Source organism: Canis lupus, chromosome 4 (genome assembly GCF_048164855.1).
Source record: "Canis lupus baileyi chromosome 4, mCanLup2.hap1, whole genome shotgun sequence".
Classification (NCBI taxonomy): domain Eukaryota; kingdom Metazoa; phylum Chordata; class Mammalia; order Carnivora; family Canidae; genus Canis; species Canis lupus.
This window is the reverse complement of record NC_132841.1, coordinates 10,399,197-10,423,248: the sequence shown is the minus strand read 5'-3', so window position 1 is coordinate 10,423,248 and position 24,052 is coordinate 10,399,197. Positions and strand designations below refer to the sequence as shown.

Sequence of the window (24,052 nt, the reverse complement as noted above, 5' to 3'; positions counted from 1 at the left end):
GCCTTAAGTACCTCACATGGATTGTAGCATAAATCTTCCCAATACCTCCAAAGATGTGGGTGCTAGTTCATGTTTTTTCACTGTTTCTTGCTACTTGTAACAATTTCAAAGACAGGAAAACTAAAGCTAATTGCCACACCCAAAGTCCCACATTTCATGAGTGACAGAGTGCACGATGGACTTGGGCTCAGCCTTGGAGCCCAAGGGATTGGCTGTTGCCACCCATGTGGCAGAGGGCTGTACTCAGCACACATCACAGTGACTGTGGGGCATGGTACTGAGCTCTAGGCTACATATGTTCAGGGAATTTAAAACAGTAAAGTGAATTTATAGGAATGGTGAGGGAGAACCAAAGTCAGGGAATACCCAGAAAGTCATCTTGGGATGCTTCACTTGGAGTAGATTTCTCAATAGTGGCATTTTTGACACTTGGGGCTGGACTATTCTTTGTTATGGGGCCTGTCTTATGCATTGTAGGATGTTTAGCAGCATCCCTGGTCTCTACCCACTACATGCAAGCAGCATACTCTCCCCGAGTTGTGATGACAAAAATGATCTTCAGACATGGCAAGCATCCTCTGGGGGGTGCTGAGAATCACTGACTTAAAGAAATGAAGGCTTGGGAGAACAGATTGTCATTGAACATTAAAAAGCTGTCTTCAGGTATGTGATCTTGACAAGGACCCTAAGAAGTTACTTGGGCTGAGAAGAGCTGGGTCTTCTGAACTTTGATGCATGGAGTTAGCCAGAAGAAAGAGGCCTGGAAGGACTGCCTGGAAGGGAAGTGGGGAAGACCACAGGGGTCATCACCCTGGCTTGGTGAGAATTAGTTGAACAATCTGTGTAAGTTTAGATTATCAGATAATGAAGATATTTAATTTTTAGTTTTTTTATCTTTTTTTAAAAAAGATTTTATTTATTCATGAGAGAGAGAGAGAGAGAGAGAGGGAGAGATGCAGAGACACAGGCAGAGGGAGAAGCAGGCTCCATGCAGGGAGCCCAACATGGGACTCAATCCCAGGTCTCCAGGATCAGGCCCTGGGCTGCAGGCGGTGCTAAACCGCTGAGCCACCCGTGCTGCCCAGTTTTTTTTTTCTTTTGTCTCTGGCCACGTGGATAGATTTAGGTAAGCCTATTTTCAACACACATTTACTACGTCCTCTGTCATTATATTGAATGGGATTATTTCTTTCCATCCCCAGGACCTGGTACACAATAGATGCTCAATAAGTGCTTGTTGATCATAATCTTGAATTAAGGAGGAAAATTGCCTGTGAAAATAAGGTCATCTTGGAAATGGGTTCCTTATGGCCTTCAGGCCTGGGAAGGCACTGTTGATCAGTGGTGACTGCTCTCTGGTGGCACGAGATGATCTACTCATATACGTACTGATGAGTCTATCATGATATGCAATGGATTTTTGTTGACTAACTTATTTGCCTCCCTACTTTTCTAATTTCCTCCTGACAGTGCTTCCTTGTGTGGCAGAATTTAGTGGAAGCAGATTCTGAGGAAGGTTTGCCAAATTGTTGTGGGGATGGGGGCAGGGATGTGCAAGCACACAATGTCGGGCTTGTGATGGGGAACGATGGGGAAAGAGCCTGACCTCAGGAATGGACATTCACATGAGATCATCCTGGGAGAGGCTCCAGAAGGAAACCAGGAGCCCAAAGAGCAGAGGTAAAATCATGTTAGCAGGGCAAGGCCAAGTCAGAACACATGTTCTTGTATGGCCTAGATTACCTAATATATCAATATGTTTTTTCCTGGTTGTAAAAATTGTGCATGATCATTGTAGGAAAAAAATAGAAGAGAAAGGAAAGCCTAGAGAAGAAAATGAGAAATAAGTCTCATTCCATCACCCTAGTGATAACAGCTATTCACATATGAGCGCATTTCTTTGTGGCCTTTTTTGTACATATGTGACTTCACGTAATATTGTGAATACTCTCCCATGTCATTAAAAGTTAAACATCACTTCCTGTAGCTGCAGGATGTCGTATTTGGTATTTCCTCACAACTTATTTAACCTTGTGTTCATTTTCCAATTTTTCTCAATTAAAAATAATACTACAATTTGAAAAACTGTCTTGAGAAAGGTCAAGGTGAGGTCAGGGAAATACTGGCTCTAAATAGGGTGCACTCCTAGGATTTGAGGAAGAGAGAGAAATGAATGACATCATCTAGCTGCAGAAAATTCCCCAACCCTCAGAGATGTTCTGAGAGTGTCTTTCTGAGAGTGTTGCTGTTGAGGCTGAGGTGTCCTCCCTGCTGGGACCTCAGTGGTGCATAGAGGGCAGGGTCCCACTTTGCTACATGCAAAGAGGCTCCTGGAAGGTGTGCAACAAGAGGCTTTGCTTCCAAGCTGCCATGATGGAGATTGTTAAATCTTATCAACACCAGGACGTGCAATATAGTAACTGAGTCAGAGAAGCATCAAAGTGTGATGAATGTTGAACCCTCTTCCCCAGCTGTGTTGGAAGAGGATGCCCTCATTGGCCGACAGGAGTGCTCTTGTCCCCTCAGCAAATCTCTCCCTGTCCTGTCATGTGTGTGTGGTATAATAAAAGTCTATTTGGTCTTTGTCCTGGGTTCCTGGCACAGAGCTACTAAAACCTTGGAATCTTCTGACTGATAGAAGTATCTGTTGTTATTTACAACAAGCCCCTTTCAAAAGCACTTGAGTTTATGCTAATGAGGTGAGTCTTGGCCCAGTCTTGGCCTCCCCACTAATGAGGGTTGGGGGCTGGTCCCTGAAGAACCAACTATGTGACTACAGGGTTAGAAGTATCAGTCACACCCCAATTCCTGGGAGAAGGGCTGGAGATTGAGCTCAGTCACTTGGCAAGTGATTTAACCAATCATATATAATGATATTTTAACAGAAACACTGCAACAATAAAGCTAAAAGAGCTTCCTGGCTGGTGAATACATCGATGTGCTGGGAGGGTGGCACACTGGATTCCACGAGAGGGCATGGAAACTCGGTGCCTGCCATCCCCTGTATCTTACCCTATATCTCTTCCATTTGGCTGTTTCTGGGTTTGTAATAAAACCACAACTGTAGTGCATTCCTGAGTTCTGTGAGTCATTCTAATGAATTCTCAAAACTGAAGGGGATTTGTGGGAATCTCCAAATTTATAGCCCCTTGGTCCGATGTGTGGGTGGTTTCCGATACTTGTAACTGAAATCTGAAGTAGACTTTTCCATTGAAAGATTGAGTTGACTAATCAACACATGTTTGGCAATTATATTTCTCAGTATAGAATAAATAAATTGGGACAGTGGTTTCTCAGTCTCTGGTGCAATTTGCTAGAGTGTGATAGTACCATCATGTAGGGTGACCAACTCCCAGTTTGCCTGGGACTTCCCTGGTTTTAAAACTGAAAGTCCTCTGGCTTGGGAAACCCTGTAGCCCTGGGAAAAATGGAACTACTGATCACCCTACCACCAGGACAAGCGTCTCTCTTTCTCTCTCTCTCTTTTTAAAGATTTTGTTTATTTATTCATGAGAGAGACACAGAGAGAGGCAGAGACATAGGCAGAGGGAGAAGCTGGCTCCCTGCAGGGAGCTCAATGTGAGACACAATTCCTGGACCCCATGATCATGCCCTGAGTCAATGGCAGATGCTCGACCGCTGAGCCACCCAGGTGCCCCAGGACAAGAGTCTCTTGACAGAGTTGAGCACAAGCGTCTGGTTTCTGGGGATAATTGTCCAGTCCCATTCACATTTATTCCTCCAGCATGAGAAGCCACAGCCTGCTGGGCATGTGGGTGACAGGCTCATCATCTTAAGGGAAGCATATTTGACCTATAAATAACTAGAAAGCATATCGAAGGCTCAAAGGCTGTTGTTACAACTTTGTATACAAGGAAGATGTTGCTAAAGCAACAAGTAATGAAACTGGTCCAGATCTAAATAGTGGGTTTCCTGGCAGTGTCCCTAGCACTGGCCATGGCCACAGCTCTCAAAGATTCCTCTAAAGCAGCAGATGTCAGTACTGAGTGAGTAGAACAGTAGTTAAAATGTGGATTCCTGGGATGCCATTTCCCTGCATACTGGTTCACTGCTTCCAGGGGTAAAGTTAAGGATTCTGCATTCTTAATAAGATCCCCCACTGGGCAGCCTGGGTGGCTCAGCGGTTTAGCGCTGCCTCGGCCCAGGGTGTGATCCTGGAGACACGAGATCCAGTCCCAGGGCAGGCTCCCTGCTTGGGGCCTGCTTCTCCCTCTGCTTATGTCTGTCTCTCTCTACTCTGTCTCTCATGAATAAATAAAATCTTAAAAAAAAAGATCCCCCACTGATGGTGTTGGTCTATGGACCACTAAGAACCATGACCTTTAAGCAATTGAGAAAGTTAGATGTCTCCAGACACTTGGAGTCTCCATATACATGCAGTCAACATATTTATGATCGCCTATAATCTAATCAATTTTATTTAATCTTATTTAAACAAAGATGGAGCCTTTTGAGTATGACTTAATGGCTGTGCCTTTGCAATTTTTTCATATAAAGAAATTTATTAAGCAGATGGCTTTTTTTTGGTCAGACTGTTCCCTCTCACTTTTTTTTTTTTTTAATTGCAGAAAATGACTTCTGAACTCCTAGAAGGAGGCTATGTTGCCAAAGGTGCTTCCTGCCCAATGCCCCCAAATCTCAAGGACTGGAGGATTATTTTACTGCGACCATCGTCATAGGCCCCTCCCTCCCGGCTCAGGACATCTAAACGAGGGGTCAGGAGAGTAGCTATTAAGCAAACTGCAGAGTGCTTTGGGGGCAGTCTCTCTTGTAAATAGTATAAAGTCTTCTGTCTGTGGGTTTTACATTTAGAATGACTTCACAGGGCATCAGCTGTCTCTGATTCCTTTTTTCCCCTAGGAAGGAGATCATTGGAAGCAGGTGAAGGCAGAATTATAAGAAGCCCAAGTCAGATTGCTGCTGGGATTTAATGCATGAGGAGCTTTTGTTTTCCTCTTCAAATCTTTTTGAATTCCTCCCAGTACTTCAGGCTTCTGCCTCTGATCCACCAGCTCCCTGAAGCAGGCGCCGAATGGTTTGCTGGGGTAGCCTATTATCAGAGCAAAACAAACACCTTCTGCCTCCAGCCTCATTGTTTCAGCGCATATCAGGAGTTTATGAGATTGATCGGGCTTCAGAGAAACACATTTGGCTCCACTCCTCACCTGCTTGGCCCTATACTCTATAAATCAAATGACTTGTTTTCTCCCAAGAGCCTTTAAGATTGCTAACTGGCTACCCTTCTGGAGGGTCAGTTGGGGGTAATTTACTTTATTTTATAAAAGATGATGGCACAGCACGCCCATCCTGAAGAAATGAGAATAACCCGGGCTTCTATCACCAGGTGCGTTCAAACTGGGAGTCCTTTCTCTTTGGAACCAATTCTGGAGGAATGCCTCCTCCATCCAAAGGACTAGGTGCTCAGAATAACTACAAAATGAATTCATGGCACAAAGAGAGGGCTTGTCTTAAAGAACCCCTCACTCTCCCTGTTTCCTCACTCCCCAGACACGAATTAAGAGTTTGCATTTGCTGTCCCCATTTCCTGCCATGTAGTATGTTTTCTAAGCCCCTCAAGTCCTCTGTGTCTCTCCTTGCCAGCTTCATACTCACTCCTCGGCAGAATGACAAATGGCACCTTTTCACTGTGTTCTTCTACAAATCGAAAGACGGTGATGATAGCTGGAAAGAGTCTCATTCTTGGATTGGACACCATTTTGTGCCTTTAATTTAGGGAGTTAGCCTCCCATATTTCATCCTACAGGGAACAAGTCCAGTGTGTTTGGTTCCTTAGGCGGTAGGGTTCCATCTGCCTGTCTGCCCACTCCCTGGAACTTGATTTCTCAGGTGTCCAAAACAAAGACAAGAAGACAAACCTAAGGAAGGGAAGGTGGGGGGAAAGATCAGACTACCCTAAATAAGAGAGAAAAACCAAAATGGGGAGGAAAAAAATAGAAACTAGAGATAAGAGGAAACTCCCAAGTGAGAAATGAACAAGAATTCTAAATTAAATTTTACTGCTTCTACCCTAAGCACAGGCAACACATCGTATAGACAGTCCTCACTTCTCGTAGTTCTAACACGCATGACTTCCATTCACGCAGTTTATTGAAATAAGGCAAGCCCCTCAACAACAAGGCTCATCTTCCAGTTACCACATGTATCAATTACGAGTCATTGTACAGAGTAATTCTTCAACTGCTAGTTATGAAGTAAATGCCAGAACCATATCATGACAAGCGACCAATGATGCCACCCCGTCTTTCAAAGTCTTTGGGCAGCTGGTCACCATGCATCTGTTACCCAGCAATTCTGTTTACACCCAGCAGAGGTGCAGCCACACTGCCTTCTTGTCGCGTAGCGATGAACCCCATGTGCCATTTTACCAAAACGGGTGGTTGAAAGAGGGAATTGGCCAACAAGATGAAAGTGCAGCGAAGAAGCAAAAGTGAAATTGAAGACTGAAATGAAGATTGCACATGAAGATTAGGAGATCTGTAAAGGCCAAAACAGAGGGACGTTAGAGCAGGCCTGGGTCTGTGGTACCAATGCATGTCAACAAGGAAGAGACACCAGCAGAAGCCTCACAGGAAAGGAACTCTCAGAGTTATTTCATGACCTTGAAAGCACAAAAGATAAACTATTGGGACTTGATCCAAACCAAGAAAGGAATATGACACTTTGCCAAGGCATCAAAAAGATGCTCTCAGTTTGGTTAAGTTCTATGACTCACAGTTTCACACAGAAGTGGCATAATAAGTGGCTGTTCATACTCCTCTTCCTAGGTTTGTTACAAAGAAATAAAACACCCTGTCAGTGTTTCAAATGTTTTAAGTTACGACGTGCTAAATAAATACAAGTTTTTACCAGTTTTTCGTTTCCCTATATATTTATAGCCAACAGCAAAAGAGCTCTCAATGTTTTCATAGAATTTTTAAAAAGTCACAAAACAATCATGATTTTCTCATTGGTTATTAGGATCATTTGCACAGTTTTGGCTGGCATGGTCATTTCTCCAGTCCAGTGTTGCTGCTCACAGGGGACAGCTTGCTTGGATCACAAGCATGTATGCATAGATGAAGCAGAGCTAATCATCGCAATTGTAATCATTTGTAAATTTTAAGTGTTATGATCCTGGTGTTCACAGGAAAAAAAAAAGTGTGTTGTGTGTGTGTATGGGAAGCTGGCAGGTAGCTTCCCCATCTGTTGAATGCTGGGTGAAGATGCCATGAGTCAGTCCCTTAATCCTGCCTCTGAGATAGCTGCCAATTTCTGGGGTGAAGACTGGGGCAGGGTCTTAACATCCTTCAGATCTTTGCTTCTGGGGCTCCATGTTTCTCAGGGGCTACCTTAGCCACTGTTTACTGATGTGTACCTGGGCCCCTCTTTGATTTCCACAACACAAGAGTTACTCACACCAGATTTTTGGAATTCAACAAACTTTATAGAGGATTTGGAGAGGTCATGAAGAAGTCACACAGTGTGTAGCCTTGGGCCATTCTGCTCTTCCTTCTCTTTGTTTCTCCTTCCCTCTCCCTCCCACTCTGGGAGCAGTGCATTCCCTGCCCTGGGATATTTATAGCAGCTTCTCCTTTGACTCCCAGGGGTGGGGTGGTGGGATGGGACTCTCCCAACTGTTACCTACTTCAAGTATCTATCCAAGGATCTTTCCCAGCAAAGCCATTACGAGCAATTCAGGCGCCAGCTGATTAATTAAGTTTTTTATATATACACATACAAAGTGCACATAGAAAGAAGAAATTATATACATGAAAGTGTTAACCCGCAGGGAATATCTCTGGGTGGTGAGGATTACAAGTGATTTCCTCTTTTCTTTCTTTTGCTTTTCTACAATGAATGTATGTTATAAAACATGTACCATGTACATATATTAAATTTTAATAAGAATAAAATCATTAAAACAGGCTGTGAGCAAGCCTTCACAAAGGCAAGGCCACGAGAGGCTCAGAGGAGGAAGGTAGGTGTTTGGCAGGCAGTGTGGAGAGATCCCAGGCAAGCTCAGGAGACTGAGGGGAGAGGGGGGAGTGGGGCACACAGAACAGGGGCATGGGAAGGGAGATGACAGCACAAAGAAGTGGGAAAAGAATCCGATCACCACTTTAAGGTAACATAATTTGGCTCCATTGTGTTTCTGTGTTAAGGGGTTGACTAACAATTACAATGGTAATTATAACAATTTTAGGCTCTTCTCCTGCACACTGTATTTTCATTATCCTCCACCGTAATGTTCCTAACATCCTGCTACTACAAAAGAGGAAATCCAATAGACGCGGCCTTAATTTTAGCTCTACGTTATAGTTGGCTAGGACACAATGCCATTTTCAAATTGCCTGCACACATTAACATGAGTTTTTCTTGCCCCACCCCACTGCAATCCATTCAATATTGTAGTAGTTTAAAATGATCAATCTGTGGGGGTCAGAAAGAGAAGTGTGTGTTCCCAGGGACACAGTGGAGCCCCTGTCTCTCTGCACAGTGTCCTACTGCACCCCAGCTCACTCTGGAGCTTCCCTTACCCTTGCAGCGGAGCCCAGTGGCACCTGAAACAGGGGAGCTGTTGTCACGAGTGTTGTCATGACCCCAGGAGCTGAGACCTAGAAATGGCAGAGGTCCGTTGAAGGGGAGGGGGTTGGCAATGGAATATGGTAATGGTGGAGGACAGATGGCTATACCCCTCCAGCCCCACAGCCACTCACGAGTTTAAGGGCAGAGTGGACTGTGAGCAGCAGGGATGGCAGGAAAGCTTTGGAGGTGATCCTGGACCCCCTCTGGGGGCTATGCTCACAACCATCCTCCTTTGGTCTTCCCATTTGTCCTTCCCATTCAAAACTATATGCAAAAACAGACAGTGAATCCTTTCTTCCTTTGGTATCCTCTTTTCTTTCCTTATTACATTTTTTAGAAGAGAGATCCACACTTTCTGACTTGCTTGCCTCCCCTCTTATTCATTCTTCAAACCGTTGCGGCCTGGATTCAGACCTCTCTGCTCTGTTCACTAATGAAATTGCTCACTGAAGTCAGTGCTGATGTTCTGTTTTCAAACCTTCATCCCGCCTCGTCTCCTTGCAGTCCTGACAATACTTTATCTTCTCCCCTCAAACCTCTTCTGTTTCAGCTCTCCCTTGCTCTTGATTAATGGCTGTGCCAACCTCGGGTTGCCTGAGCAATAAACTTTGGTGATGTCTTCAACTCCTTCTTTGCCGATATTAGAAACATCTATAGAATCCCTCCTCCTTTCTCATGCCCAGCTCTACTTCTTGGTTTAACCTCACACATCCTTCCTCCGAGCTGTTATCCTCTGATCAAGCTACTATTTTTAGCTATGAACTATTATTGATTTCTAAGGTAATTGCATTGTGGTCAGGAACTGTGGTTTGGATGTGGATTCTTTGAGCTTTGTTCAGTGATGTTTTATGGTCTACTATGACATCGATTTTTATGAATGTTCCATGTATACATGGAAAAGCATGTGTATTCTTTGGTTGTTGGGTCATGTGTTCCATGTGTCTCCTGCAGATTAAACTTGTTCAAATATTCTACATCCTTATTGATTTTCTGTCTACTGAGAGAGGTAAGTTAAGTGTCCCACTCTGTTGGTGTATTTGTCAACCTTTCTCTGTAGGTCTGTCAATTTTTACTCTGTGGATTTTAAAATGATGTTATGAAGGACAAACAAGTCTGAAACTATTAAAGCTTCTAATGAATTGGACTTTATTTTTTTTATCTTCAAGAATACTTTTTTCCTGAAAGTCTAATATGTCATTATGCCAGCTTTCTTTTGGTTAATATTTAACTGATATATCTTTCTCTGTTATTTTGCTTTCCTGCCTTCTAGGGCCCTCTCTAAGAGGGGGTATAATATGGAGGTAAAAAGTATAGACTCCAGAAGGAGTTTGCCTGGGTTCAAGTCACCACTCTGCCACTCAAGTTAGATTACCAAGCTATTTAACTTCTTAGTGACTTAGTTTTCTTATCAAAATTGAGTCTGTCTCATTGGGCTTCTGAGAGGAGTAAATGAATTAACATTTCTAGTGTACTCAGAACAGTGCTTGGCACATAGGCCACTGTTACGATCAGATATAGCTCTCACAGATAGAATATCACGGGATCTAAATAAACAGGATCTGATCATCTTTGTCTATTAGTTTGAGTTTGGTTATTTACATTTGTTTTGATTGCTGATATATTTTTATTCATTTATACTATCTTATTTTGTACTACCTATTTTATCTTTCTTGTCTGCCCACCCCCAACCCCATTTTTTCTTGCCTTCTGTTGGATTGATTATATCCCAACCCCTCCCCCCGCCGCCCCCAACAGTTTGGAAGTTATGCATGTTACTTTATTTTTTAATTTTTAAAAAAGATTTTTTTAAGTAATCTCTACACCCAACATGGAGCTCAAACTCACAACCCTGAGACCAAAAGTCACATGTTCTACTCCCTGAAAATTATGAATTTTAGCTGTATTATTTTAGTAGTTATCCCAGATATTTTAGTGTCTATTTTCAACTTAACAAACACCTCTAAAATTCTAAAAGGAAACTTTTATAAAACACATAAAACATTGTAACATCAATCATACCCCTGCAGGATTACATTACATGTATCCAGGATTCAGGTTCCAACTTGAGCTTTTTTTTAACCTCACAGATTAGGCACCATTGCTATTGTTTTATACAGTTAACAATTATTTGGATTTTTTTTTCCAGATCTGCCATTCATTTGTCTACCATTCCTTTTTGTATCTGAGAAATTTTGGGAAGATTATCCCCAATTCCTAAATTACATCCTTTTTAGGAAGTTCCTTTAGTGAAAATCTGTTGGTAACAGATTCTATCAGCTTTGGTTTATCTGAAAATGTTTTTACTTTGCTTTTGTTCTTGAAAGAGTGGCAGGAGGTAATGCTCCCTGAATATTTATGATTCTTCTCCCAACACACATACACATACCTGTACATCCTCCTTTTTTTTTTTTTTTTTTTTCATCCTCCTTTTTAATTGGGTGGGGCTGTGCGACTAGTTCTGGCCAATATATTGTGAACAGAAATCATGCGTCATTTCTGGGCTGAGGCAATGAGAATATCCAGCATGACTCTGGTTTTCTCCTCCCCTTCTTTGTTGGTTCTGCAATCTATGTGCTGAGATGGTGGAGCCACAAGATGTAGGAAGCCTAGATTTGTGAGTCCCTGGATAGTGGTAGGTTGCCTTAGAGGGTTATCTGATTTGTAGGATATTTGCAGTAAGCATGAAAAAAATCTTTGTGTAGTAAGACACTGATATTTGGCTTCATTTGTTACTAGCCTATTCAGTCCGTATAATAGATATTTTCTCTTAGGACATTGAAAGGATTGTTCTGTTATTTTCTGGATACTATTATTGTTGATTCCATTGAATTATTACTTCCTTGTCAGTAATACATCTTCCCGTCTTTCTCTATTTTTTAAAAATATTTTATTTATTTATTCACAAGAGACACACACAGAGAGAGGCAGAGACACAGGCACAGGCAGAGGGAGAAACAGGCTCCATGCAGGGAACCTGATGCAGGACTCAATCCCAGTAGTCCAGGATCATGCCCTGAGCCAAAGGTAGACGCTCAACCCCTGAGCCACCCAGGTGTCCCCATCTTCCTGTCTAGGAACTTTTAATATCTTTGGAACAGAGGGAGGGCATGTTTTAGGGTTTTGTAGTTTGTCTGGGTGTGCAGATTCCTTGGTATTGCTGAATCTAAGGACTCTGAAGATTGGTATCTTTCATCAGTTCTGGAAAATTCTTGGTCATTATTTTTACAAATAGTAGCTTGTCTCCACTGTTTCTGTGATGTCTTCCCAGTATTCTAAAAAGATGTATTTTGGATCTTCTTTCTTCATCCTTTATTTCTTTTGATACTTCCTTTTCATATTTTCCATCTTTGTTTCTCTCTCTCTTTCTCTATAGTTTAGTGTGTCATTTCTTAATATCCATCTTCCCCTTCACTAATTCTCTCCTTGGCTGTATCTTACATGCTATTTAGCTCATGCTTTGAGTTGATAATATCAATTCTATTTTTCCTTTCTAAAAGTTCTGTTTGGTCCTTTCAGGATCTGCCTAGTGATTTTATGACCTCTTGTACTGTGGTTCTGTATTTGTCTGACATTCTTTTTTATTTCTTTAAACATAATATACTTAGTTTTTTTTCTATACTTGAAGATTGTCCTACTTGTTTTTGTAGTACTTATTTTGTAGTCTGTAGCTTTTGCTGATTGTCTCACAGTGGCTTGTTTACTCATATATTTAGTGACTTAAGCATTTTTTTCTTCCTAAATTCCTTTAAATTCTAATTTTAAATGATTGCTTAAAGAATTAGCCTATTTTATGAGATAAATGAAATAATGTATGTGAAAGTTCTCCGTAAAGTGTAAATAGCTACATAAATGAACTATATATACTGATATTAGATTTCCTGAACCTTAAAAGTATTACTTAAAACAATGTGGTTATACCCATCTTGCTTTAATACAATGCAGTTAAGTTTTTATTAGAAATGGAGTCAGGCGGGGGTGCCTGGGTGGCTCAGTCAGTTAAGTGTCTGCCTTGGGCTCAGGCCATGATCCTGGAGTTCTGGGATCAAGCTCCAAGTTGGGCTCCATGCTCAGCAGGGAAGTCTGCTTCTCCTTCTTCTTCTGCCCCTCCTTCCACTCATTCTCTCTCTCTCTCTCTCTCTCTCAAATAAATAAATAAAACCTTAAAAAAAAAACCTTTTAAAAAAGAAATGGAGCAGGGTAGAAACTGGAACTGCAGATTCTCATGCAACTCACTGAATTAAAACTTGATTTTTCGTCTCTAGGTCTTTGGTTTCATTTATTTAATTTTTTTCTTTTTATTATGAGTATGATTTTTTCTATTTTGTTTTTGATTAGTCATTCTTAGTAAATAGAACCCCATTGAATTCTTTTGTTATTGAAGTATAATTAACATATTGTGTTATATTCTAAAGTAACACACACACAATCTGGGGTCACTACATTTTTTATTTTTTTATTTTTATTTTTTGGCAATTTTAAGGCTATTCGTACAATGGGAACTTGGACTCCAGATCTGTAAGTGCTGGCTAGTAGCTAGGAATTTTCAGGAGGCATGTTTTTTTTTTTTCTCCTGCTTCCTCAGAACCAAGGCACAAGCAGACAATGATCTCTTCCACATTCCTCTGCAGGATGGGCTTTTTCCAGTTCACCTATTTCCAGTTCACCTGAGCTGTCACCCTTCAGAAATGACAGTTCCTGACCTCCCAGCCTGACCAGACGTCTGGCTATGGCCCCTTCTCTTTACATTTAATCTACTGACTTTGTTCTCAGCCATCAGGGATCAAAAAACACAGATTCCAATGTTCCCAGATTTGTGCTTACTGCTGTAATCAAAAGGATGCTTTAAATATTTTCCCCATCATCTTTAGGTGTTCTGTACAGGAAGGTACTTTAGAAAATGGAAGTTTCTAAATAGAGTCTACGTGGTGGGCTCAGTTTTATGGGAATCCAGTAAAGAAAACAAGACCACAATTGCTGCTTTCAAAGCATGCATGCTATTGCAGAAAGGCAAAAAATTCAAACTATAGATAAGTAAATATAGAGAAATAAGCAGTGATTACTGCTCAATAGATAAATAAAGCACATACAGAAGATAGAAGAATGCCAGGAAAGGGGATTGATTTGCAAGAGGATGGTTACAGGAGGCCTTGCTGAGAATGTCAGCTGTGTAAACACCTGAGGAAGTGAGGGCCAGGTGTTGAGGGTGGTGAAAGTGGCTCCAGGAAGAGGGAGCACACAATCTACTCCTTAAAAACTCTGGTTAGTAACATTAAAGCTCAGTAGCATGGGCCTCTCCTCAAGAGTAGAGGAAAACTTTTCCAGGAAAAGATGTCCTAGAGGTTGTAAAAATACAGAGCAGTCATTCTAAGGGTCAGGGCCTGTCTCTGCCCTGGGAGGTCCCCACAGGGAGACTCTCGGCATCCTGTGTCCCATATTTCCTAGGTCCCAGGTGTAACAACAAGCATGGAGCTCCCTGCTATCACCTCTTCCTTTTTCCGCCCCGTCATTTGCCTCCTCCTCATACAGAGATTTTCTTCCCTTACACACAGGTTCTCTCACTGTGTTAGCCAGAGCCTTATGGTGTTTGTTTAAATAAGTAAACCCATCAGCAGTGCGATATGAAAGAAAAGTTGGACCTTCACACTGATGATGGATGTGATGTGCAGAGTTTTTTAAGGCACTTAACTGGAAAACACAGCCTTGCTCCCTTGCCTGGGACATGCTAACTTTCCTCAAACATTTCTTCCAACAGAGCAAGTAAGTTCTTTCTCCCCTCTGTGAGAGGAGCCGCCTGCCCCCTCAGGAGCTCTCTGTGAGGAGGGAGGAAACAGTTTCTGCCACCAGGCCCTGGGGCCAGGAGCAGCCTCATAACCAGGCCAGCTGTGGACAGGCCCGTGTCGGGCTCAGCCCCGTGGCTGCTGCTCTGCTCCTTCAGGGCAGCCCCTTCCTCAAGAGCACCCCTTTCTCAGTTGGGTGCTGTGATGCCAGTGGAGAGAAACAGAAACTCTACCTCAGAGGTACTTCAGGGAGGGATCAGACTTTCTTTACCCACTTTCTCAAGTCTTCTCGAACTAGCAGGAAGCATCTGCTAAACAAAGCATGTTCTTCCATCCCAAGGGTGCCAGGGGTTGTGTGTTGATGGAGAATGTTTGAGTACAGCCTGTCTCCACCTTCACTGCCCCGTCACCCTGGCCAAGTATCTCCATCCCAACGTGGTTGGGCCTGGGGCTCCCACCAACACTAGCCTACCATGTGGCCAAAGTTTATGTGTAGAACTTTGTGCTAATTTTAAAGTTCATGCGAAATTTTCATTCTATTCAGCAGATGCCAATGTGTTTTGCTTTGATATTTGTTTTCCCTAAAACGTGTCTGTAGAACTGATGCTCCAGATGGTGTGGCATGTGTGGCCTGGGCTCTGCACAACCCTGAGGTCACCACCTCCTGACTCCTGGGGCACGTGTCCCATCTGAGAAGCAGAGGTGGTGGAAGGACACAGGCCTGGGAGTCAGGAGGCCTGGAGTCTAGCCCAGGCTCTGCCACACTTGCCAGAGCACCTGACCTCAGGTAGCCATTCCAGTGTCTGGGCTTCGATGTGCCCATCTATCAAATGGGAACATCGGGCAAGGTGGTCTCTGTGGTCCCCTCTAGCTTGAGCATCCCAGACCTTACCACTCTATGTGCAGTATCTGGTTGCATCCTCATTTGGGAGGAATCCTTCATCAGAATCCAAACATTTCTGGGGCACCTGGGCAGCTCAGTGGTTGAGTGTCTGCCTTCAGCTCAGGTCGTGATCCCGGGGCCCAGGGATCGAGTCCCACATCGGATTCCTTGCGGGAGCCTGCTTCTCCCTCTGCCTGTGTCTCTGCCTCTCTCTGTGTCTTTCATAAATAAATAAAATCTTTAAAAAAAAAATCCAAACATTTTATGTTTGTTTTTAGCTCAGTGATGGCATGTTTAGTGAAGTCAGTGGCAAATTGTTTTTTTCTAAATGGTGACCAGAAAAAATAATATTTTCTTCCTATTTTTAAAAAGTCTCAGGTTCTGGCAAGCCTGGCATAAGTGTCAAGTAACACAACCCCAGGCTTCACATTATGCTTGAGCACTAGCCTCTTTGGGATCCAAAGTAATGAGGCCACAATCCAGGTCCTAATCCCTTTCTCCCAAAACATAGCAAGTAAATTACTCATGCTTCACTAGCCTCTTTCCCCATGGGAGGTGGGAATGAGAAACAAGGATTTGTTTCTAGATGCACAGCGTGGAAAAAGCTTGCAAGGACTTGAACGGGGGCTTGGTTTGGAGCCTGGGGAGGCATGAGCGGGTCCCCTGATTCCCTGGCTAAGACTCTTCCACTTAGCACAGGAATGCAAGTCACATCATAGAAGTCCTCTTGATATAAAAAGATCACGTTTGTGGCAGCTCTAGCAAATTGTTAAGTGCTGCATAAACATGAAGAACCAATACCAGTACTTTTATGTGGAAAAAGAGCTGTCTCTATTGCTGTCTTGATAAATAGTAAACCCCTTCCTTCCTTCTTCCAGCATGTACTTATGTTTGTTCTGTTTGCATTCGCATGCAAATTAGTCTTTCCTCTTTAAAGAAGTCAGTTTAACTAGAAGCATTAAATATAATGAAGTAGAAATGCATTAATGTCATGCTGGCAAGAGAGCAAAAAAGCAGAGCACCTGGTTGGATGTGCTCCACAGAGAGGATGCGCATCTGCTTTCATGGCTGAAGAGGGACCATGATGCCGGATGGCTGCGAGGAACCTTAATGATCATCTGGCTCTGGAGTATTCAGTGAAAAGTGGCTTCCTTGGCCTGTGGCTTTGGTCTGTCTAAGATATTTAGTTAAAACCAATGTTTTACATCTTTGATCAGATTTATAAACAAATGGTATGATTTGGCTTCCTCATGTAGCCACCATCAACTTCCTGTAAATAGATGACTGTTGCCAGGTGTCACCTTAGCAGGACTGAGCCATTAATCATGGCAAATGAAGCTTCAGGTAATTAAGTACATAATTTTGAGCTGTGAAGTGAAATTCCATATAAAGGATATCATGAAGCTGGGTATTATGTAGAATTGCTGACAAAAAGAGACTGCATGGAAATATGGTCTTTCAGTAACATTTGACTCCCATCCAATCCTTGTATGCCAATCGTTGAGAGTGCTCCATGTGTATATGATCCTGGACTCACATGGTCTTCACAGGTAAGGATTTCTGATTGGGTCAGCCAAGTTAAATACCCTGATCTAGCCATTCCTCTTGGTTATAAGTTATAAGAGGAGTTATAAGAGGAGTCTGGTTATAAGAGGAGTCTGTGGTCCTCAGGATAAAGAAACAGTATGAGACAAAGGTCAAGGACATGGAGGAACACCTGGACCTGGCCAGGGCAGTGGGCCAGATCAGGGCTGGGTGTTAGAGGGTGAGGCCAACCCAACAACAGTGGTCCAGATAAGCTTGGTGCCAGGGCGCCCTGCTGTCGGGGGCAATGAGAGGCCACTGTCCTTCTTTCCTCCAGACTGTCTCAGGCTTCGATGGTCTGGTGCTCAGGGAAGGGCCAGCAATGAACAAGACTTGCCCATGGGGCACTAGGCATGGAACCAAACATATCCCAAGGGCAGGGCACAGCAGCAACACTGGAAGATGCGTTGGTAGATAGGGTCAAGAGGGAAATGTCTTGCTTTAGTGGCAATAGAACAGGAGTGAGAGAACCCAGGGGGATAGAACATACATTAGGGTTGTGGAGAGACTCCCTGTGGTCTGGAGTGAAGCTTCCATGAGAGCTGCAGCCTTGGGTCTAGGTGGAGAGGAAGCCACTGGAGCCATTGAGCTGTTTTTGATACTTGCAGGGGAAGGCAGATCATGAGTCCCTGCAGAGTGAATCCAGAACTCTGGGGTTTCCAGAAAGCCTCACTTTCCAGCCTGGGAACCTGGGATGCAGGAGCTGGCCTCCTGTAGGAGGTGCTAAAGGGCTGGGTGCCTAGGCATGATGGTGCCTGGGGTAGATGTAGGCCCACAGTCACAGAGAGGTTGGGCTTCCAGAGCAACTGGGAAATCCAAGAGAAGAGGTGAAGGAGTTTTATGGACCAAATGTTTATGTGTCGTTCCCCACCTCTACCCCCCAAATTCATATATTGAAGCCCAAATCCTGAAGGCCATGGTATTACAAGGCAGGCCTTTGGGAGGTGATTATGTCATGAGGGTAGAGCCCTCATGATGGGATCAATGTCTTTATAAGAAGACAAGAGAGAGCTTGCTTTCCTTTTCTCTCTGCCCTTTGCTATGTGAGGCTACAAGGAGAAGGTAGCCATCTACAAACCAGGAAGTAGGCCCTTACCAGACACCAGATTGGCTGGCATGTTGCTCTTGGACTTCCCAGCCCCTAGAATCATGAGAAATAAATGTCTGTTGTTAACCCCCACTGTCTGAGGTATTTGCTATGGCCACCTGAGCTGACCAGAATAGGGAGGAAGCCCAGCATCAAGGTTGGGGAACCCAGGGAACACTGCCAGCCAGGCCTCCTCCAGGCATCGGGGTCTCCCCAACACCTATGGGATCCTTTTTTTTTTTTTTTTAAAGATTTATTTATTTATGATAGACACAGAGAGAGAGAGAGAGAGAGAGGCAGAGACACAGGCAGAAGAAGAAGCAGGGTCCATGCCGGGAGCCCGACGTGGGACTCGATCCTGGGACTCCAGGATCGCGCCCTGGGCCAAAGGCAGGCGCCAAACCGCTGAGCCACCCAGGGATCCCCCACCTATGGGATCCTAAACAAAAGTACATTCTGTGTCCTAAATGCTCCACAAATCTGTCCATCTTTACCCTTATGTCCTGATGCTAATTTATACCATTGCTGGCTCTGCCCCGTGTTATGGCAATGGCCCTTCACTGGTGGGTCTCCCATGCCTGCTACTGCCGCTTAGGTCTGAGTATGTAATGATACCACTCCTCTGCTTAAAACCCTTCTGTCACTTGGATAATTCCAGTCCTCCCCCACCTCAGAACTTGAGCCAGACTAGTCCATCCACCCAGGTGCTGCTCTGACATCTTTGTCTCGGGGATACCCCTTCATACCTTGGCTCAAATGTTCCTCCCACAAGCCTACTTCTTTGGTCCTCAGAACGCACATACCTGAAGGCCTCCTTGTAGCCTTAAGATGGTGGTCATCAAATAGCGAGCTGGGTGCTTGATGTCTAACACTCCATGAGCCCGATGGTGGGTCAGCCCGATGAAGGCAGACTGCATCTGCCATTCACTACTCCGTCCTAGGGCTGACCTTACCTGCTGAGTGTTCACTGAGACAAATCAATGAGCAAATGAGCATTGTCAGTACTCCGGAATAATATTACTCAGTAAGGAAAAAGAATGTATTCGGACACATACCACAACATGGATGGATCTCAAAATGATTAGCCTGAGGGAAAGCAGCCAGACACAAGAGTACACATGGTATGAATTCATGTATATAAAGTTCTAGAAAGCTCAAATGAAGCTCTAGTGACAGAAGAAGATTAGTGGCTGCCTGAGATAGGGGGTAAAGAGAGAGTGGACAGTACCAGGGCAGGAGGGAACGTTTGGAATAATGCAGTTCAGTCTGTATCTTTGCTCATCAAAGTGAGCAAAGTGGTGTCAAAGCTCATCAAATCATATACTTCAAATGAATGTAGCTTATTGTGTATAAATTATACCTAATAAAGTTGATTGATTTTTAGATTGAAAAATGTTGCCAAGTTTCCTAATTAATGCCAATGAGACACTCACTGTTTCTGTCATTGAGCTACACCCGGACCAACTACATTGGTCCAACAAGAACCACGTGATACTGAACCTTGACTTTGTGCCATGTACTGAGCCTGGCACGTCACATGATTCAATCTGTTTGGCAGCCCTTGTCCTCCTGCAGCCCTCACCCACCCTTTGCCCTGGCATCCCTGTTTGTAGGCCATGCCCAGCCTGTGGCCAGAACCCATTGGACCAGGGTGGACCCAGGCAGGGCCAGCCAGTTCCCCTTCTGTGGGAGTTGGCCCCATGAGACTCAGAGCCCAGGTCCTGCTGTGTGGTTCAGAGTAGGCTGGCAAGACCGGATGCCTGCAGGGCAAACTGAGGCCTGGAGAAGCTAGAACACAGAGAAGAGCATGAGGAGGTGGGGAAAGGAACAGCCCCAGGCCCTGGAGCTCCATGAGGAGGGGGCAGTGGTTCCCAAGCTTCCTTTTCTGAACCAGCAGCTACTCTACAAGAGTGGTCTAAAGGCTTGTAAAAACTGGTCAAATGCCAACCATGGCAGGTGTGCGTTCCCGCAGGAGTTCACGTCATGGGATGCTCTCTGGCCCAGTTTAAAGGAAACAATATATGTCAAGTGCCTGGTCTCCCATAGATACCTACTAAATACTTACGCAGAAAAAATAAAAGAAAGATGAAAACTCATGCCACTGAGGTTTAGGAGAACTGAAGCTTCTTCTCCAAGAGGCCTGGGATAGCAAGAAGTGGTGTGGAAGTAAAAAAGTTCCAACTGCCCAAATAAAGGATTACCTTATGTGTTCAAAGAAAGAAACATTTTCCCGCCATTAACTCTTCTAGGGACATGTTGTTAAGGCTCCTTGTAAGTGGCTAAATCACGTAATGGATGGTTATCTTCAAAGCGGTAGCACAAAGGATTCGGACAGGGTCATATGTCCCCTCTTTGTAGTAAATCTTGATAAAAGATCCTCCACTAGGAAATCTTGGAAGGACAAAACTACAAATTAAAAGAAAATTAAACAGAAAAACTCTAGGTAGAGTGTGGGCTCCAATCCCCTCCAACACTGAGGCTCTGCCCCAGGCTCCAGCAGGGGGCTAATAGGCTGGGCTGCAGTTTTCTCTTGAAATCAGATTTTTCTTAGGCAGCAATGCCATCTCCTATCTCTTGGAGGCTGACTGCAGCAAGAGTCATTGAACAGCCTGCCACTCATCCTTGCCTAAGAGGGAGGCTTCCTCACTCAGCCTGCGCAAGGCCTGCCGGCTTCAGCTCTTCCAAGGTGGCCTGGAGAAAGGTACTTTTATTGGGCTGGTTAGTTCAGAGCCCAAGTGGGGAGCACAGCTCTTAAGTCACGGTAACCCCCTGGCGCAGCAGCTCTTCCCAGTCAAACAAAGGCAGGCCCAGCCAGCCTTTGACCCTTGGACTTACTTAACCTCTCACTGCAACTGCCAGTGATTATTATCGTGAGATGCTGTAATACAAATGTGATGCCAGGACCCCATTCCTAGGGGCCAATTGATTCAATTGGCCTCAGGTGGAGGCCAGTACCAGGAAATTTCAACGCGCAGCCAGGATCGAGAACCATGCAAACAATGAAGGCATTGCCACCTCTCCATCCCCCTGGAGGCTGCCCATCCTTAACACAAAAAATTCAAGAGCAAGACAGTGGAGAAGAAATTTTGTAAAGTTAGGATTAATTAATTTTGTCTTCTTTTCCCAGAAATGAGAATAATTGTAGTTTTGGTCACAAGTTTTTTTCTTCTTTAAATTTAAATATATTTACTATCAATCCATTCATTTATTCAACTAACCACCCATCTACCCATTGCTCCATCCACCTACTCACCCCCCTGTTTACCCATCCACCTACCCACTCACCCATCCACTGACATCTGCCTTCCCCCTTCCTTCCTTCCTCCCTTCCTTCCTTCCTTCCCTGCTCCCTTCTCCCCTCCCTTCCCCCTCCTTTCCCCCTTCTCCCCTTCTTCCTTCCTTCCTTTCTTCCTTCCTTCCTTCCTTCCTCCCTTCCTTCCTTCCTTCCTTCCTTCCTTCCTTCCTTCCTTCCACCCTACCCATACATATTGCATTCAAAGTCATGCCTGGGACAGAGGAAGAAGCCTGGGGAGAATCTGGGGCAGAGGTCTAGAGCTCTTTTGTTTCTCTTGGTTCTGCACCTTCTAGCCAGTGGGTTGAGGCAAGTCCTTTAATAAAGCTGGGGTACAGGCTATCTAAACATTAGAGCATTGGATTAAAAATCCCAGAGGATCGGGCAGCCCGGGTGGCTCAGTGGTTTAGCACCACCTTCAGCCCAAGGTATGATACTGGAGACCTGGATCCAGTCCTGCATCGGGCTCCCTGCATGGAGCCTGCTTCTCTCTCTGCCTGTTTCTGCGCATCTCTCTCTCTCTCTCTCTCTCTCTCTCTCTGTCTCTCATGAATAAATAAATAAAATCTTTAAAAAAAAAAATCCCAGGGGACCTATTTTTCTAAAGGTCTATGGATTTATAAATCGTGTACTCTACCATCAAAAAGTTTGCAATGTGCTTAGAGATACAAGACACATAAATACATAAAAATACAAGACACATAAATACATAAAAAGCTAGAGGACCGAATGCACCTCGCTGAAGATAAAGCCTCAGGGCAGAGGTCCTGCTGGCATAGTGACTACTCTCCTCCAAATCCTAGGAGTGCTTCATGACCAAGGTCCCTGATCTTGCAGAGCTGGCACAGCAGAGTGCATGATTTGACTTGTTTTTGCAGGGGTAGTTATACGTTTGCAATTTAAAAAACCTCTCCAAAATCTCAAAATAAGGCCAAGAAAATGATTGGGTGATTTTCCAATGTCATCTGAAAGTTTTGTTTCATAGGGTGACCCTAAGATTTTTTTTTTTTATATTTCTAGGAGGATGCGGCTGTTGTCTGACTTTGACATTTACTGTTGATTAAGGGCTCAGATTGTGTGAAGTTCCATGTCACACTGCAGGTGTCCAGTGGAGATGCAAATGATTCCTGTCCAGTGAGAGGAAAGAATCAGGATTCATTGCTCTGTAGGACATTAACTGGATATGTCTCAAACATTAAAAATCTATTTTAGTGTGTCTTTCCCAATGGACTATATAAATCCCAGTACTTCAAATGCCATTTGAATCAGCATTTCCGACTTTCTGGCTCCCTCCTTAATTGATGAGCTGAATAAAATTGTGGGTGTCTGTTCATTCTATTTTGCTTGAGAGCCATATTTTTAACTTCTTTTAAAATTTCCCTTAGCACTGATCCAGGCCTTCTCCCCACGAGTCCCCTGCTGAGGTGAGTGTGCAGGAGAAGATCCCAGCTGAGGGATGGAGGGGGCCACCCCCTGCCCTGGTTTGTCTGGGCTAAGCCCACAGGGGGCTCAGCAGCCAATGGTCTCACAGTGGAGCCACCAGCACACTCCATGATTCCAGCTCCAGTGCTCAAAAGGGCCCTTTCTGGACAGGAAACCTGGAGGGAGAAGGTGACTCAGCTTTAGCATGCCTGGCCTCTCTCAGAAGCATGGGTTGGCACCAGAAATCAAGCAGGGACAGAGACCTGGAAGACCCAGGCTAATCAGGCTGTCTGGGACAAGCTGGGCTACGCTCCTGTTCCCCAACCTGAGAATCACCCCTCCACACACACTGGAAAATTCTTAGGGCATGTCACCAGGAGGCAGGTGAAACCCTTGGAATGTCTGTTCTTGTCCAGCTTGGTTCCCAGGAGGTGGGAAGGTAATCCTGAAAGGGTGGCATTTTGAGTTCATTTAACTTAGCTCTCTCAATGGAGTCTTAACCGGAAGTCCAAAGCCCAGGACAGTGCAATAAAATGGCCCACCTCCACTGACCGCCTTATACATTGATTTCACCCCAAAGTAACAGAAGCAATATTAGAGATGGTGGGAGTCAAACTTGATGAAGGTCAATTGAAAAGCACTGGGCAAGAGGCCTTACTGGGTTCACGTCACTAGTCCCAATAATTCTGAGAGGCTTTCCTGAGAAGCCATGCTGCCACTACCAGGAGTGAAGGCTAAAAAGGGAATGCCATGGAAGGATGTGCATCCACCTGGCCACAGCTCTGAGTGGCTAATGCTGTGACCCGTGGGTTCACCTAGGGAAGGTCAGGAAATGCCTCAGGACTGCCCGCTGGGGATTATAATGCCCTGTGTGTCTACGTGTGTTGGGGGGTTTCCTGGGCCATTTCATTCTTCATCCTGAAGCAGATCTGGTCAGCCTGCTTGGATAGGCCATGGGGACCTGAGGACAGGTAGTGGGAGGAAGTGGTGGAACCCAGAAGATTCTGAGTGGCATATAGGGCTGATGGGCACAGCCTGGTGGTCTAGGAATGTGGAGTCTTTCTTTTCTGGGATGTATACTGGCTTTGGAAAAACCATCTTTCTATTCCCAGGGACAGGGTTCCACTCTCTATCCTCAGCAGGCTGGTCACATCCTCCATCACCCAAAGCCAGGTTGTTTGGCCCTTGCTAAGTCCACGCGTGGGCTATTGGGGGCTGTCTGGGATGGATATGCGGTAGGATCACTCCAGGCCCGAGGCCTTGGTCCAGCCCTGATTTATGAGAGCAGATTCATCTCTATCCAAACACAGAGTTAATTCCTTTCCATTTATAGCAGCAAAGGCTGTGGGTAGACACCCCTGCCCCCCATGGGCCCCTTCACACCTGCGTCACCAGACCCA

General features: G+C 44.5%; 1 long non-coding RNA gene across 1 annotated transcript; it reads left to right on the top strand.

The window, feature by feature from the left end:
- The first annotated feature begins 9,492 nt into the window (after positions 1 to 9,492).
- Positions 9,493 to 22,568, top strand: LOC140631833 (uncharacterized). The gene is made up of 2 exons (XR_012029338.1): positions 9,493 to 9,613; positions 22,251 to 22,568. It is a non-coding gene; the product is annotated as an uncharacterized lncRNA (long non-coding RNA).
- Positions 22,569 to 24,052: the final 1,484 nt, after the last annotated feature.